Source organism: Zootoca vivipara, chromosome 10 (genome assembly GCF_963506605.1).
Source record: "Zootoca vivipara chromosome 10, rZooViv1.1, whole genome shotgun sequence".
Classification (NCBI taxonomy): Eukaryota; Metazoa; Chordata; class Lepidosauria; order Squamata; family Lacertidae; genus Zootoca; species Zootoca vivipara.
The window spans coordinates 25,088,896-25,107,809 of record NC_083285.1 but is presented as its reverse complement, the minus strand read 5'-3'; the positions used below and the strand labels follow the sequence as shown (position 1 = coordinate 25,107,809).

At 42.8% G+C, this 18,914-nt stretch overlaps 1 protein-coding gene across 1 annotated transcript in view; it reads right to left on the bottom strand.

Annotated features, from left to right (window-relative positions):
• The window catches only part of SLC16A7 (solute carrier family 16 member 7), a 120,761-nt gene extending 102,165 nt beyond the window's left edge, over positions 1–18,596 (bottom strand). The window contains exon 1 of the mRNA XM_060279631.1: positions 18,576–18,596. The gene's annotated coding sequence lies outside the window, so the exon portion shown is untranslated. The remainder of the gene's footprint in view (positions 1–18,575) is intronic.
• Between the last annotated feature and the right edge of the window lie 318 nt (positions 18,597–18,914).

The following is an 18,914-nucleotide window of genomic DNA, read 5'->3' as shown; positions in this document are numbered from 1 at the left end:
AGTTTGAAACATACACATAATTACAATCAGCACAGTTCCAGACCTTTCATTTAAAGCAGCCAATTCCCACAAGCCTGTTGGAAGAAGATCTTCACCTGTTGGCAGAACTACAGCTCCCAACACCCTTGAAAACTAGTTATTCTTTGGTGGGGTGCTATAAACATATGGTGTGTACGCAGCCAGAGACTCAGGCTGCAACCCTATGCACGCTTTCCTGGGAGTAAGCCCCACTGAACAGGAGAGAATGTGCTTCCGAGTGAATTTGTGTAGGATTCTGCTGCCAATGACATGGATCCTAAGTTTGTTTACTCGGAAGGAATTCTCCCTGAATTCAATGGGACTTTTGAAGAAGCATGTGCATGATGAATACCTTCTTGCATTCTGGAGATTACATTTCTGAAAGGCAAACCATACTTGCAAGAATCCACCTAGTAAGACCTATCGATTTTTCTTATGGTCTAAAAGAGACAATTATTTGATGCAGACCTTCAAGCAAGATGGTATTGCAGGTATATCAGTTTGGTGCTGGCACCTAACAACTTTGGGATTTGTTTCATACCTGCTATTCCATGTGGCTGATCAGGGCATTAATAGGTCAGCACAGGTAGCCCAGTCTAAATAGGACTGGCCAGGCAACGTGCAAAACTACAAATCTTTATGTTTCTTTTTCTGCTGCTACTTTCTGTGCTTGCCCAATGCTAAACAAATCTGAGCTGTTTGGATGTAGCACTTACACTGATTTAACCCAGTTTGCTTATATAATGATCAGTTTGATACATAGTGATTATTTGAACGTTGTTTTAAGCATTCTTTTATTTACCATTTCTTATTTTGTTATAATCCATGTCAATACAATAAAATACACATAATCCTAGAACTGCAGAGTTGAAAGGGACCACAAGGGTAATCTAGTCCAACCGCCTGCAATGCAACAATCTTTCGCCCAGTGTAGGGCTTGAACCCACGACCTTGAGATTAAGAGTCTCATGCTGTATTGTCTGAGCAAGGGTCTGTTTCATAGCTACATTTAGCTTTCTCTTTTTCTGTATGAGCAACTGGGGTTCTTGCACAGATTTAATGTGCACATGTCAAACTAAGCATGTGAGTTATGTTTGGTCACTGGATTTCCATGATTCCACTGGGCTCTGTTCAGAATCAGACCTAATCTGGCCATTTCCTAGATGCCAGCTGTGCCCTACAGATAGTTATCACCTATTCTCTGTCTCGGAGTTAAACTTAATAACCAGTATACCTGAAGGAGCGTCTCCACCCCTATCGTTCAGCTCCAAGGGTCTTCTGGCGGTTCCCTCACTGTGAGAAGCAAGGTTACAGGGAACCAGGCAAAGGGCCTTCTCAGTAGTGGCGCCCGCCCTGTGGAACACCCTCCCATCAGATGTCAAGGAAATAAACAACTATATGACACTTTGAAGACTGTTTAGGGAAGTTTTTTAATGTTTGGTGTTTTATTGTATTTTTAATATTCTGTTGGGAGCCGCTGACTTTTAGAAGACATCTGAAGGCAGCCCTGTTTAGGGAAGCTTTTAATACTGGTATTTTAATATTCTGCTGGAAGCTGTCCAGATGGCTGGGGAAACCCAGCCAGATGGGTGGGGTATAATTAATTAATAAAATTATTATTATTATTATTATTATTATTTAATAAGGTGGGGCAACAGGAAGTGTTAAAAGCTCCATCATTCAGGAATCAGGGTTACACTTTCCATGATTTCCAGGGTCTTTTCGCACTGCTGTGCATTCTTGCAGCAGCATTCAGAAATACATGGGAAATATTGACTGTGATTCACTTTGCCTCTGGATCCCACCTCACATGTTAGGGGCCATAACTAGAATCTAATGGAGGGCCTATAACTATTGTGCCTGCCGACGGTCCATGCATTCTGATCTTCCTCACAAAAAGGTGATGTACAAAAGTCGTGTTGAGAATTGAAACTGCCTTTGTCGGTGTACAAGCCCCCTGCAATGTGTCATTGTAAGCAGATGCTTGGAGTCACCTGATGGTAAGGTTATTTCACGGCTCGAATCAATCGGCTAGATCCCTATGTTGTATCGGTGCCATCCCACTGATGCCAATGAGGTAGCAATTGTAACTAAGAATGGAAGTTGGCACAGTTTTTCCACAGAGCTGTTGCTTATGTCCCAAAGTCATACACCGCAGATGGCATGACAAGCATTGGCAGCTGTTTTCCATGGAACAGCTAGCCGTGCACAGTGTATCTCTCTGCAGAAAACGAATGACAAGAACCACAGATAGTTCTTGGAAAACAGAAAACATGGATACTTGATCTAGACAGAAGGGGTCAAGGTTAAGTGCCATGTTACATCCTTTAACCCAAACAGGGCAGAGCGTATACAGTAATGGAAACCATAAAGCGGAACTGTGTTTTGTTTTTAATGGTGGTGTTTTGGAAAGAATTCTTGCTAGTTCCTCTTTTTTAGATCTGTAACCAATTTCCAGCAGCACCACTGCATAGGTCAGCCTGGGGAGAGGACAAGCATGTCACAGAAATACATTGCCCTTTCCAATGTGATGGCGTTAATTTATGAAAGCTTCACAGCTCTGAAACTCCGGCATCAACATCTCTAACCATATTTTGCCCACTTATGTTAATGCTGATAGAAGCAATCAGTTTTTAGTAGGAACATTGTGTCATTCCACCACTGTGGCATATCATACACCTGACAACTGCCCTGGAAAAACCGGGACACCCTGTTTTCTCCCCATGAGAGCATGATTGTCATTTTGGGCTCCTTGCTCTTGCATGGATTTGGTCCAGGATCTCACCCTGAAATGCTTTTTCGGGTCCCTGATCTCGCACGGCACCCCAAAATGCACATTTTGGGGCACTGTGCCCAGACAAGTGCCTTTTCTGGGTCTGTGACCTTGCACAGGTCATATGACTCACAAGGGATTGGGGGCCAGGAAGGGGGTGTCCCAGATTTGGGCTGCATCATGATCTCATAGTTTGTTTCAGAAGTGCCCTTGCATCGCAGTGGGTTGAACTAGAACCCCTTGGATCCCTTCTTTCTCTACAATTCTAAGATTCTGCAATATGCCAGTGTTCAATCCTTAGTATTTGTAACAGCTGTGGATTAGCTAAGGGGAAAGCCTAGGCCCTAGACCAAGCAGAGAGCACTAAACTGGAGTTTTTAAAAAGGAAAGCCTTTCTCTGGCTCAGTTTCTTTAAATGCAAAGGGAACTTCCAGTATGTCAGCATATGGGAAAATGCAGTGCCCAGAGCTGAGCACTACCCTTCAGGCTGATGTGAATCTCAGTGGAATGCGGCTACACAAGTGTCATCATGCATGTCTCCTAGATATATTCTTTTGTAATGATAGGCATCAGATTGGCTGTGCTGTGGTGTACGGTATTTACATGTAAATTGAAGTCAAGTACAAAGTGTATTATAAACTTTTGCTCATGCACAATGCCAAGCCAAATCAAGTGGCTGCTCCAGACCCTGGATGCTGGAAAGTGGTGAGGCTTTTTGAAATCCTTGCTCCCTGGAATTTGGCTGGTGCCCAATGTAATGGCATTCAGTCACCAGCTCAAAACATGGTTCATTATCCAGGCTATTGAGAATGGTTGCTGATGATTAGTAATTGCTGTAATTTTGCTTTTCTTGCCCCCCCCCCCCCAATTTTATAAATGCGCCGCAAACCCAGAAGTGAGTGTTCCGGTTTGCAAATGTTCTTTTGGAAGCCAAACGTCCAGCGGCGCTTCTGCGGCTTCCAATTGGAAGCTCCTTCAGCCAATCGGAAGCCGTGCCTTGGAAGTCAAAAGTTTTGGAAGTTGAATGGACTTTCAGAACGGCTTCCGTTCAGCTTCCAAGGTATGGCTGTACAACTATTTTATAAATTACATTTTGCTGCTACCTGCACTGAGTAAGATCCCAAGAGGAAGGATGGAACACGGACACAGACACACACAAACATCACACACACACACACATACACACACGTGTACTCCCAACAGGAGTTACATTCCAGGGGGCCCACACGCATAAGTGAAGTCACGTAAAGGGGGCACCCTCAAAACATCCTTTAAATGCCTTCTCCGCTGCTCTCTCCAATCCACACCAAAAATACCATATCCAAAAATTTCCACAACTAGACTTGAAGCTCTGGGGCCAGCAGGAGGCTAGAGGATGCATAGGAAAGCAGCTGTGCTACCCCACATGCCAACTGTTAGGTGGGGAGGCAGAGCAGCCTAAACAAAGCCCCACTCTGCCTCTGCTCTCTTCAGGGCTTCAAGGTCTCCTCACAAGCCACAAGGACTCTCCAGCTGTCTCCCACCATTGAATTGAATTATTTACTTATTTCCTGGCATCATGAATATACACAGTCATGCATGAGTCCATTGTGCGTAAGTGGAGGGACACCTGTATGTATATATGATTTAAATAAATTATAAATCAATAATCTTTAACATTCCAAAATTTAAAATCATCAAACAATAGTTATTAAATTTAACATCCACGAGATTACCTGAATGCAGAGCCCTCACCATCAACAAATGCAAGGTGGTGGGAACGTAGCCCTCATGAAATTTATCAGTAACTTTTTTTAAACATTGATTGGTATCATTGGATATCCTTCCCTAAAATCTCAGGTGTGCTTTCTACCTTCCTAGGTTTCTACAGCATATTTATTGATGTGGGCCAAGGGAGAAGAATATTTTTTCAGTCTGAGGGCTCTTTTTTTTCCATGTGAAACTTTCCAGCGGTCCCATGTAGTGGTAGAAAGGACAAGAAGCAACTAGCAGGTGGATAATAATAATAATAATAATAATAATAATAATAATAATAATAATTTATTATTTATAACCCACCCATCTGGCTTGGTTTCCCCAGCCACTCTGGGCGGCTTCCAGCAGAATATTAAAATACAATGATTCATCCAGTATTAAAAGCTTCCCTAAACAGGGCTGCCTTCAGATGTCTTCTAAAAGTCCGATAGTTGTTTATTTCTTTGACATCTGATGGGAGGGCGTTCCACAGGTGGAGCAAGGAATTTGACTCATCTTTGTTCAATACACTACATTCCAACCACTCAAAACTAAGAGGTTTCTAAGTCCCTCTTCCCAATCTTTCCACCCAGGAAAACAGAGGCAGCGTGACAGTTCAAGGACACATTCCAGTGATGCAAAAGTATTTAAGAACATGAAGCAGGTGAAGATGTGTGGCCTGGAGAAACTCACAAAACCATATTAGAGATGCTGGCAAGCTACATGTGACCTCTGGGTCTGATGTTCCCCACTCTTGATGTGCAGAGTTCCTTTTGCATTGCCAGAGAAGTGTTCATCTTGGACAAGCCTCACTTTATCTATTTTCAAACTTCTCTCGCCCAAATCACCCATTCCCACTCAATCCAGAGCGTTTTGCTGATTCGTTACTTTTTACTAGATAGAATGAGGCCTTCACTCTCACTCCTGTCACTTTGACATGGCAGTATGATCATTATTCCCTGATAACAAATACGATTCTAACAAAATGACCTTGCCCAGGATCATGTTTCTCTCAAATATCATTCAGTTGTGAAATGGGGAGTAAGTGAAAAGATTTGACCCAAATCTTTTGGAGATGCAGAGTTTAAGGCTCTGACAAGTAGGTGGACCAGATTTTAGAAACAAAGGAAGATGGTTTTGACAAAATCAGTCCGTATCACTATTATTTGGCAGTGTTGTAGAATTAAACCCCATTCGAACATTCTAAGAGTAGTATGTGAAAATGAAGCCATGTAGAAGTTTCCCCATCAGTGACCCTTTCCTGGGAAGTGGCTCTTTCCACAAATCTAGTGATTCCCCCCCCCCCAGCTGTACCATTGCAAGCTACTGAAAAGCAAGGTACAACACCTTCAGGTATTACGCTATGCTTTGCAAATGTGGCAAATTATTTGCAGATAAAGACTCCTTCTCTATCTTGTCCACCCATGTCAGTTTATTCGTACAATTTTCTTTGACTCCAAGAGACTTTAGTATGTTTATTCCCTTTCATATATTCCTGACCACAATCTCCCATGATATCCTTGATGTGAACCTGGTAAAATGTGGGCTGGATTCTGCCACTGTTAGATGGATCAGCTTGTTGAGCAACCATCCCCCAAAGTGCTCATTAATGGTTCTGTATCAACCTGGTCCGTGCTTTATAAATGACTTGGACAACAAAGCCGAGAGGGGGCTGCTTATCAAATGTGCAGATGATGTGAAGTTGAGAGGTGCGTAGCTAGTACCATAAAAGACAAGATCGAGATCTCAACAGTTTGGACCTCTGCGCTGAAACCAACAAGATGAATTTGAGATAAATAGAAAGTTCTGCATTTAGGTATCACAAGTCAAAGGCAAAAATTTAGGATGGGTGAAGTCTGCCTTGCCAGCTGTTGGAGTGTTGCCTACTGAACAAAAATGGGTCACATCTCTTGCTTCACCCACTCATTGACTCTTGTCACACCACCCACCCACATCTTTTGCATCTTTCCTTGTCTTCCATTGACTTAAGGTTTGCCGTAATGTAGCCCTTGGGTCGAAAAAAGATTCTCCACCCCTGCTCTACATCAATAATGATACATTAGGAACCTAGTAAGGCACACTTCAGATTTTATGGAAGGATGACCATAAAAGTTACTGATGAATTTCTTCCTGCAAGAGGACTACATTCCCACCACCTTGCCAATGTTGTTCATTTGTGTTTGGCACAGGTATAGCATAAACTATTTTCCGCATCAGGAGGTAAACACATTTTCTTCACCCTGCATGCTAAAACTATAATTTGTTGGCTATAATCTTCATCAAATCTTCATCAAATGCTTAGCTAACCACAGATGGTTCTAATTGTTTTGCAGGATATATTGGCTCAAGTCGCCAGACACCAGTGAAATCCATATTTTCCTGATTGACTCCAATAGTCGATGTTGTTGGCCTCTGAAAGGAAAGAACTGATTGGATTTTATTTTATACCTACTTTTTATTATTAATTTCTTTGAATAAGCAGTTTCTGCTTAATATGGCAGATTTACAAGGAAGGCAATGTATTGTTAAGCAAAATCAACGTGAAATTGTGTAGTGCTGCTGCTGATCAGCTAAATCATATCTAATAAAATCTGGCATGATTTAAGTAGGCTACATTAAATTTTACATAGTTTGAGCTCTGGTCATTTGACACCACCACCCATTTCTATAGAAAGCCTAAAGAAAACCTTTGGCGATCAGAAACAATAATGCATCCTCTTTTATATGCAAAGTAATCAATTTATTGGGAATACATCTGGGACTCTCACAGCTTCCATACTTCAAATAGTCATCCTCCAACTCGGGGAAGATGAGACGGATGGGGGCAGAGCTAATAGCTCACACACACACACACACACCAGCCCTCCTCTCATGTTCATCGACCCCCGTTTCCAAAATGCAACACCCACAGCCCGGTGTCTTCATACTTGTGGTTTACTTTTCATAGAAGGGAAAGAGGGATTCAACATGAGCCTTCTCTTTTGACATCATAATACTTTTGCAGGATTGGTGTGGTTTTCTGGCTGCAGCAACATCTGTGCTGCTTCCAAAAATTTAGAAATGTTGGAAAAGAAAGGTCACATTTATTCACCTAGTTCAGCAATAGGCAATAACTGGGTTCAAGAATGGAAAGTTGTTCTGATGGCTTCAGAAGTTGTATAGCATAGGGATATGGACAGCACATAGAGAGGTGTGCATGTTGCCCTCTTTAGGTGTTCTGGAAACAGGGTGAAAACAACACACAGTCACCCTCTATCAGCTGGAGGGTGACTGTGTGAAGTGGGGAGCATTCCTACACCTGGTCAGGCTACTTCTGCCATGTAAGTTTGAGTACAATGTTTTCAATGTGTGCCTGACTTAGAGAACCCTCATCTGTACATAAGAGAAGAAATGAAACGAAAGAGGGTTTGTTTTTGTGTGTTTTTTGCCTACGTTAAACTTTCTGCTTCCTTCGGCAGAAACAAACATTGGACCCCAGTTTGACTATGAAAGCATTTTTCCCCCTTCTGCATAGAAGTGAAGATGCTGTCTCGCGGCTAAATTAATCACTGCAGAGTTCCCATTCGGCCAGATGTTTCCTGTCCTATTCATCTAGCAAGAGGAGCCTGTTTGTACGCACTGCCTGCTCCTGGTGATTTCTTGCAGGTACGCACACCGAAGGCTTATCAACCATATAGCAGCAGACACTCTGTTACAAATTATTCCCTTCACATTGTTCTTTTTTGGATTTAATTGTTTGCATTGCTTTAACTGCTTTTTTTTTACATTCAGACAACAGGAAGGGGATAAAACAGGGTTGGAACAAAAGTTAATAAAACATACATTACACAGCTTGGCTTAAGCAGCACTTGTTTGGGTCATTCCCTGCAGGGGTTAACCCCAGATGTTGTTGGGACCCAGTTCCCTTCATGCCTGGACGCTGCCTAGGAATAGACAAGTCCGTCAATTTCAGCTTCTCTCCATTTCTCAACTTTCCAATCTTAAATCCAGTTCTCCACATTTTTACAGCAATTTGCAGATTATATATATATATCACACACACCAGCATTCATTGGTACTTTAGTTCAAAATTCTCCCTATGAATGCAGTTTTGTGTGCAGATTTGACTAACATACACATTTCCGCAAGCATTTCCCTCCAATATGGTTCACTAATAGATGCATTTTTCTGCACATTGCTCAGTGTTTGATTATTTATGTATCTCACGTTTTATTCATTAAAGTGTATACACTGCTTGATTGTAAAAAACCTCAAAATGGTTTACAAAAAAGAATAATACAAACATAGAGCTGGTATGGACACCAATGGTCATCTAATCCAACTCTCTGCAATGCAGGATTCTCATCAATGACAGTACTAGAAAGCACCAGATTGTCTAAATATTACTTTGGGGGGAAAGCTAGCATTGTCAGAGGATAATATTATTTAAAGTTACCCACCCACTACATGGAATTTGACAACTGGTCAATGTAAATGGATTCTTTGCGCCCTCACTATGGCTAAAAGACTGATATTGATCCACTGGGAAGATAGATCTATGCCCCCCCCTTTAATCAATGGGTAAAAGACATGACAAGTCTTGCATCAAATGAACTTATAGGTATCGACTGTGTATGGACAAATATGATAACTGGAAAGCATTTATAAAAAAATATAGGTTATAAATAAATGTATATGTATTAGAATAATAATTTCATTTATATATCTTTGTCTTAGACAAATATGTATAGAATTGTAGTGGTTTTTTATGCAGCTTTTGGTTTCTTTTTCCATTTTTTTCACTTTACTTTGTTTAAGTGGAATATTTTCAATATTTTATTTTTTTGATTTTTTAATGAAAAAACTAAAGCATGTAGAACAGGTCAATGAAAGCCTTCAGGTACCCCGGGAAAGGAAGATACTATTCTGCCGGTGATTCTCTTGTTAAATTCCCAAATTTGGTATTGCCAAATATGGAAGGTGAGAACAGGGCACTGATATTCCTTGCATAGTTCATTGGTCTTCTCTGCAAATCCAACACCCCAAAAGGCTGTCATATATATCACAAGCTCTCCATCTCGAAGCTAGTTCATCCCTGAATATGAGAAACCTTGCCATAGACTGGTCAATAAGAGACCTTCCCTGAGTGAGCTCTTTTCTGGTACTTCGAAAGGAAAGTCTTCCTCCTCCTTCCTAGACAGAAACTGGAACTGTGGAAATGAGGAGGGGGAATGATTTAAGTAAATATAACCCAAGCAGCCTAAAAGGGGGGGGGGATGAACATTCACAACTAATTTAGAAAATATAATATTGATTGTCCATTGCAACATAAATGTAATGTTTCATAGTCAGTACAAAGCATGAAATAAATTGACTAGGGACGAGGTTGGTAAGTTTCGGTTTGTATTAGCATAATTAATTATGCTTCGTTGCAACACTCCCTCGAGCTCAAGATGGAATGCTTACCTCCATGCATAAAGAATTGTTTTCTTCCCAGCCTTACAATTCTTGCAGTATATCACAGAACCGTAAGCAAGAATCAAATGACAGGTCGGATTTTGTTCTTGTAGCATGCTATGTATTAATTTACTTGATTGTGCTCCTTTATGTGAAAAGACACTCTTGCGCAAAACCCGCGTTACAGCATTTTTAACAGTCTTTTGCATGCAGAGGGGATCTGCACTTTGGTGGCAAACTCATCATATTGTCCTGAGTCTCCAAGCACCTTTCAAAACAAACAAACACACAAAACTCAAGAGAACTGACATAAGAAGTACTGTACAGTATCAGATCAATGGCCTGTCTAGTCCAGCATCCTGTTCTCATGGTGACCAACCAGATCCCTGTGGGAAGCCTGCAAGGAGGACCTTGTCAGGTCAGCCGGGGACTAGGATGAGCCCCCTGCCCCAGGCATACGACAGGATCGAACCACCTTTGAACCACCCTCCCCAACGGTTTCTAGTGACTCATGCCTTGGAGACATTAAGCACACATTCAGAGTCCAGCAGAGATAAAAACACAGTCAGAGCTAGGCTGGGGTTGTAAGCACTAAGCTACTTTATTAAGCATAAGGCTTAATCCCCTTTTAATGCCACCCAAGTTGGTGGCCTTCACTGGCTCCCTGTGGGAGCCAGGTCCCTAGTTTCACAATACGCTGCATGTGAAGAAGCACTTCTTTTTAACTGCCCTGAATCTTCCAACCCTGTAGGCCGGTTTGGGGAAACAAATGCTGTTCTAATTACAATCGAAACCAATCGAATTTCAGCTTTCAGTAGGAAGCGCATAGACACTTCAAGTATGGCGTGCAAGGTTTGTAGCCAGGTTCAGTGGTTGCCTCTTTGATGTGTTAAGTATCAGACTGAAAGCAGCGGCAGTACACCAAATCTAAACTCACAAACAGTGTATTTGTGGTGCTTTGTTCACCCTTCTGTTAATATATGGTGAGGGCTTCATTTTTGTGGCCAGTGTAACATACTCAAGCAACGTACGTTTCGTTCCTAACACCAATTTATTTTCTGCTGATCATATAAGAAAGCAAAACCATTAATTCAATAAAGGGTCATTCACCTATTGCATATTTCTTGGAGACGCCTTTAACTTTTTTTGGGGGGGGGAATAGAAATTCTGAGTCATCTTGCACAGTTCTGCTCAAAAGTAATGCCATTTGTAAAACTGTTGCCAGATCATGAGACTTCAGATATTTAGAAAGATAAAGTAAAGGTAAAGGGACCCCTGACCATTAGGTCTTGTCACGGATGATTCTGGGGTTGCGGCACTCATCTCGCTTTACTGGCCGAGGGAGCCGGCGTACATGCTGGTCATGTGGCCAGCATGTCTAAGAACATGTTACATATATGAAAATGAAAAGTGGGCCTGTATGTTGACATTTCCATGGAACTAACCCATGGGTTTACAGACTTTCCATCAATCTTCCTTGATCTTTCCCATTTTATTACCCCATCTGCATGGGGTAATAAATCAGTAACTGGCTGATCAGTTACTGAGTTGCTGTTAACCTTTCCAAGAACCCTGAGGAGATCAGCGCTAAATAAGCTTCTCCATTTGAAAACACTTTATTTGGATAGTCACTAATAGGTTCTTTAAAATTTTTTTACAAAATCCTTCCAGTAGCACCTTAGAGATCAACTAAGTTTGTCATTGGTATGAGCTTTTGTGTGCACACACACTTCTCACAGGGTGTCTGTTGTGGGGGAGGAGGGGAAAGGAGATTGTTAGCCGCTTTGAGACTCCTTCGGGTAGTGATAAAGCGGGATATCAAATCCAAACTCTTCTTCTTCTTCTTCTTCTTCTTCTTCTTCTTCTTCTTCTTCTTCTTCTTCTTCTTCTTCTTCAGATACGAAAGCTCATACCAATGACAAACTTAGTTGGTCTCTAAGGTGCTACTGGAAGGATTTTTTTCGTTTTGTTTCGACTACGGCAGACCAACACGGCTACCTACCTGTAACTAAGTTCTTTAAAGTTCCTTTTCCCCATTCATCCTTATCTCCATTGGGGAGATCAGGCTTCCACGAGGTGATGATCAGATCTCTCTTGATTACAATCTAGAAACGTTTCTTCCAGTTCGAATTTCAATAGCTCCTGTTAGCTGGAAACTTTGCTAAAACACAAAATGAGCCAGATCAGCAGGTGGCGGCTGCTGTTTCTGCTTTTTTTTTCAACGTCATCTCATAGTTCAGTTACCAAGCTGCAAAATCCCTTTCAAATTGACGGTTGCTTCAAGCCAACAAAAGTAAATTGTAGCAGAGTTTTAGATCACAGGAGAGACTCCCTGAGCCTGAAAGAGAGCTGCGTTGAACAGCTGTGCCTAGTTGTGGAGGGCACTTACGCCTTTGCAAGCACAAAGCATGCTAACTGTAGACAGTAAATTTTAAGGAACGCCATGAACAAGGTGAGTCAAAGGGCTATTGACTATAATCAGTGAAATTTCAACTTCAGGGAAAGCATTCTGCATGGAATGATTGGCGAAGTGGGAGCAATAATTTGCTCCTTACAACTCTGCTTGGCAAAACATTGCCTCCAACAGCTTGCCAGGTAGCTTTTTCTAGCATGCAGTTTGTAGGCGACAAATTTCCTCCCAGGATTTCCAGAAAGTGCAGGATTCGTGATTAATCTGATAGGGCAGTGCTGTGCATTCTGCACACACACAGGGGAGAGTGCTAATACCAGGAGAGATGAAGCTTTGCTACTGTAACACAGAAGTTATCATCAAACAATTGCTATTGGGATGAACCCCGTAGACTTGCAAAAAAGACTCTGATGGTAAAAGTGAAGTCAGGATTCAAGTGAGACTTACATCACCCCGCTGCAAATAATGGGAGAAGCAGGAACTCACAGATAACTGTAGGTCACCTAGAAAGCATTTATCTAATCCCACCTGTTGAAATGAGCATGGAGGCAGTTGGCCCTATGAAATTTCTGAAGGCACATAGATTTAAAGTTCATGTTAGCATAGGAACCTAGGATCATAGACAGTTGCCTTATCATGAGCCATGCCAGGGGTTCATTTAGCTCAGGACTGTCCACACTAACTGGCAGCAACCCTACAAGATTTCAGGCACAGGTCTCACCCAACCCTACCTAGAAATGTTGAGGATTAGGTCTAGGACCTTCTGCATGCAAAGCAGGTGTTTTACTGATGAGAAAAGGCCCTTCCCCACAATTCCCACATTCCTGCATGAATGAAACAGGGTGCATAAAGTAAGGCAGCAGCTAGTGGCTAGTGCAGAAAAATGGGGCAGCGGCAAGTTCAGAAAATGGCCACTCAACACATTCCTGGGGGGGGGCAGTGTTTGTGGTCACTCATCCTCCTACCTCAATCCCCACCGCTTGGCCTCACATGCTTCTCAGATGTTGTGGGGAAAGTAGGGGCGCAGGTGGTGCTGTGGTCTAAACCACTGAGCCTCTTGAGCTTGCCGATCAGAAGGTCGATGGTTCAAATCCGCATGACGGGGTGAGCTCCCATTGCTCTGTCCCAGCTCCTGCTAACCTAGCAGTTCAAAAGCAAGCCAGTGCAAGTAGATAAATAGGTACTGCTCTGGTGGGAAGGTAAATGGCATTTCCATGCACTCTGGTTTCCGTCACAGTGTTCTGTTGCACCAGAAGCGGTATAGTCATGCTGGCCACATGACCCAGAAAGCTGTCTGTGGAGAAACGCCGGCTCCCTCGGCCTGAAAGCGAGATGAGCGCCACAACCCCATAGTTACCTTTGATTGGACTTAACCGTCCAGGGGTCCTTTACCTAACCTGTTGGGAATGCCCAGTGGCCTCAGAGTTGCAGGGTGGGTTCCTGACATAAGGGACCCTTCAAACCAGCCAATCAGCAGGGGGGAAAGCACTGGAGCAAAATAAAAATAAAAATAAATAGTGCTCAGACATGGCACTTTAAAGTATGGATCTGTGCCTAGAAACCCAGCAGAAAAGGAAGTCTGGATGAGCACTATGCTGTGCTTTAACATATGCTCAACCTATGTATTTGTGCGTAATACAAATATTTAAAAAAGGTAAAGGTAAAGGACCCCTGACAGTTAAGTCCAGTCACAGACGACTCTGGGGTTGTGGCGCTCATCTCACTTTACAGTCTGAGGGAGCCAGCGTTTGTCCACAGACAGTTTTTCTGGGTCATGTGGCCAGTATGACTAAGCCGCTTCTGGCACAACAGAACACCGAAACCAGAGCACTGCACGGAAATGCCATTTACCTTTCCGCCGGAGCAGTACCTATTTATCTACTTGCACTTTGATGTGCTTTCGAACTGCTAGGTTGGCAGGAGCAGGGACCGAGAAACAGGAGCTCACCCCGTCGCGGGGATTCAAACTGCCGAGCTTCTGATTGGCCAGCCCTAGGCTCAGTGGTTTAGACCACAGTGCCACCCACACCCTAATACAAATATTACTAAACACCAAAAAGCCTCCAATGACCTCTCTCTGAAGGAAACCCAACCCAGATAGGTGCTGCGGCACTGAAACACCCCGTCACTCTGAGAAGCAGGATGAGCACAGCACTATGCAGACCTCCTCCCTTTCTCTCCATGCCACGGGGAGTCATGTGCACAAGCCAAAAATCTGTGTGCTCGCTATGACTCAGAATTAATTGAAAGTGTTCATCTCTGCAAAACAGCTTAAAAGCTGTCGTTTTATAACACCCAACTTTGCTGAATCATGTCAGGAGTTCACAGCTACACCCGCCTTCATATTTAATTAACCTTAGCATTTTAACGTGGCAATGTGATAGTCTCTGGTGAGCCTTCCAAAAGCTTCATCTGAAACAATTCCCTCTTCTCAGCGGATACACGCAGATATTGAAATTTTGTCTTCACTAACGCTAGGCCCAGTGTCCACCACTGCTAACAAAGGCCCTGCAGAGCAGCAGCAGCCGAAAAGGAAATGCAAGCGCTAAACTTCCAAGGTGACTGAATGTACCAACGTCTATGGGCTCTTCCCTCCTGCAAGATGGTGAGAACTTAGTCGTCTCAGTGAAAATCAAACTAGCTGTGGCATTAACTCCACCCCACCCCACCCCCAATCCCCTTTGTTTCCCTCTTTGCCAAAGAGGGGAGGGGTTGCATCAGTTCAATGTGCAGCTCAAATTATGATGCAAATAAGGGTAATCCAGTTTCACTCTGTCAACTGACGTGCCCCCAAGGCATTGCCCTTTGCCACGTAATATAAAATGACTGCTGCATCTATTCATTTTTTAACCCCAAAACTAAGCTGCTTAGGGATGTGTTGTGGGGAGCGCATTTCATTTTGAGCTTTACGCTTTAATCACAGATCATTATATTACCAGGGCACTCCACTCATAGTGGTTTGGGGGAGTTGCCTCTGACAAATCATCTCTGAGGGGGATTGCCATATTTTAAGGGGTGGGGCGTTCCAAAAAATGGAGCACCACCACTGAGAAGACCCCGTCTGCCCAATCATAATCATTGGTGCTATTTTTCTAGAGAAAAGATGGGCTGGGACTCAACTTGAATGCCTCCCTCATTCTCTTATAATGGCAATGGCATCCACCTGAGAGGGGCCGGAACTGAGTTGCGATTAGTTCTGGCTGAAAAAAAGTCTTGATCACCATCACCAATAAGGCCTCTTTTTTTGTATGGGAAGAGGTAGTACCTTAAAAACTGTCTGTTCCTTTATATTCCACATCAGCTACTGAGATCTGCTGATGGAGTTTCCTACACTCTGAGGTCCACTTGGCCTCCACTCAGGATTGAGCCTTTAGTGTGGCAAACCCTTCCCAGGTGAGGTTCTGCAGAACCATCCCTGCTTCTTTCAGGTGTCTCTTAAAAACTTTACTTGTTAGGACTTCATAACATGATTCCCCCCCCCCTTTGACCAATCTGTTCCTGTTTTATTGATTTTGTAATTAGGTTTTACAGATACCGTACTGGTTTATGTTTTGTTTTGCATTGCTTTCATTGGATTTTATTTTGTAAACTACCTTGATTTATTTTATGAAAGTGGGGGGGTTATAATTATTCAGATCATTGTACAGTCATACCTTGGTTTTCAAACAGCTTAGTTCTCGAACGTTTTGGCTCCCGAGCGCCGCAAACCCAGAAGTGATTGTTACGGTTTGCGAACTATTTTTGGAAGCCGAATGTCCGATGGGGCTTCTGCGGCCTCCGATTGGCTGCAGGAGCTTCCTGCGGCCAATCAGATGCTGGACTTTGGTTTTGGAAGTCGAATGGACTTCCGGAACGGATTCTGTTCGACTTCCAAGGTACGGCTGTATAAAAGGGCACTTTGTTGGTGTGTGTGTGGCTGAGTTCACTCACTGCAGGATGGGATTTATGAGGGCTTGGAAGGGGGTAAAGAATTTAATCCACACATTATATGCTTTAAAATGCCCTGTTAGAAATACAACCCATTACATCTTTAGAATTCTGATATTACTGAGGCACAAGATAAAAAGGCCCTGTTGACTGCTCCCTTGCAACATCTTGTGTGTTTCAAATGATGCGATGGTATCGAACATTTCTTTTTGTCCCATCGCTCCTCTAGCTATTTCTTTTTATGCTGAAACCTTCAATTTCTTTTTCGCTGTAAAACTTATCTTGCTGCATTATGAGTCTTCCCCAAAACTGCCTTGTAAATAGAATGTTCCTATGATGCCTCAAGGCTGCTGTGGCAATAGCAATCGAAACTGAGTTTTGCATGATGTTTGGGTTGTACAAACTGGCACAGTCCACAGACTGGAAAACATAAATCTGGCCTGGATGTTTCACAACAAACCAGAAAAAAACCAGTCGGGCATTATTCTCATCCAACTCTTGTTAATCTACTGTATTTAATTTTGGGTTAACAGAAGCATCATTGCTTTTAAAAGTTCACATAAAATTCCACTCTTTACTTCAGTTTGATGCTAGACAAGATCTGCTTTGGCAGGCTGGGAAACCTATGTTGGGAAAATGTTCATGTGAACTATTACTGTGGCTGAGGGCTTTAGGATATACTTACGGTACGTAAGTATTGAGCAAACGCTATTATCTGAGCCCTAAACAGTTTGGGACCCATATCTTGAGATTTTCTGCTGAAGTTCTTCTTCAGCTGCCTTCTTTATTGGAAGTGTGCTGTGTAAAACCAAAGTAATTGGTTTCTGGTAGTGTTGGCACCCTAGTTGTGGAATGCCTTCTCTAAAACAATGCCTACATTGCATGTTTTTTCACTGCCAGGTTAAGAGACCTCTGTTTTTGTAGCATCTGAATTTGTGGAAATCTTCAGTCTGCTGTTTGTATGTGACTCTGATTAGCTGGAGGTCAATCGGCTGCTGTCAGACCTTCATTGGAAAAGAATTTCTGGCGTTTGGTACACATTCAGATCCAATATTATCCATGCCACCTTAGAACACAAATGCAGAGAATAATGGTATATGCAGCATGTTGTAACTGCAGTCCCTGGAGACAGATGGTCATCCAGAGAAGGAATGACTGCTGGAAGGAGCACAGAGAGAAGAAATGCCATGGTGCATCTGCAGCAGCACAAACGGACACCTTCATTTGCCCCAGCTGCAACAAAACATGTCTCGCCCCTACCCATCTCTACAGCCACAGGGGGCACTGCAACCTTCCAACAGTTTGACTTCAACCGCAAAGGTGCAACTCCTCCAAGACAGACGGGTGCCAACAACAGTTACTGAAAAGATGACATGGACTCTTTGGGGAGGAAGGGTGGGATAGATATTTAATATAAACAAACAAACAAACAAACAAGACATGGTACCCAAAATGCACATTAAGGCATAGATCACATCCAGTTTTTCTACAGTGGAACCTGGTTTTACAGATGGGATCTGTTCCGGAGACCCGTCCGTAACATGGAACTGACACAAGCTGAAGTGGTGCATCTGCGCACGGCGCGATTTAGCGCTTCTGCACATGCGTGAGCAGCAAAACCCCAAAGTAACCTGTTCAAGTACTTCTGGATTGCCGCAGGACGCAACACGAAAACACGTAGCCTGAAGTGGGCACAATTCATGAGGTATGAGTGTATTGAAAAGTTTTGAATGTTTGATGTTTTACTGTGCTTCATGTTTTAATTTGTTGGAAGCCACCCAGAATGGCTGGGGCAACCCAGTCAGATGGGCGGCATATAAATAATAAAAAAATTATATTATTAATGACCACATTCGATCCACACTATTGCATGCAATATTAAGAAAAGTGCTTCGTTTTCTATTTATTCCACCTGCATTTGAAATATTTTTAAACATTCTCTAGTAGCTAATTGGAGATTGAATGCAATGAAGCAAGAGATAAAAAGTCATTTCTCTGATAGTTAGCTGGATACTGTCTCCCCCGCTCCCAGTCACTTCCTTTAATAATTTTGTGTAGCAGCATGGACATCCCCTTGTAAAGACCTCTGGCAGTTTGGAGCAGCTACTGTCTCTTATTTATGCCTGCCAAGCCTGTTCACTTAGCAGCAGGTGATCATTCAATGAGAGTTTATTAACAAGTCTCCTCTTCAGACTGCAGCATGTCGAATCCCTCATTAGAGTGAGGATCTGCCTTTCATCATTAACCTGGAAAGTACCAGTAGAAATGGCCACATACCTCTAACAAATCCAGACTTTCTGAACACTCCCGAATTATTGTTTCTGCAGTATATGTGTCACCAAAGCAGAGCTTGTTTTGTTATGGTCTCCCTGGTGTTTTGGTTTCCCTGGTGGTCCTTATGGGCTGGGCTTGCAACCTGTGACTCAGCCACGCCAAGCAAAGAGCTCCAGCCACATATTATGACCTGCTAGGCTTTTTTTGGGGTGTGTGTGTGTGTTCAAAAGCAGGAACTTGATCAAAGTCCTGATTGCCACAATGCATGGCTGGGCTGCATGTGACTTGACAGGTCACAAGTTGTACAAGCCTAGTAGATACAATATGCTCAATTGCTGAGTA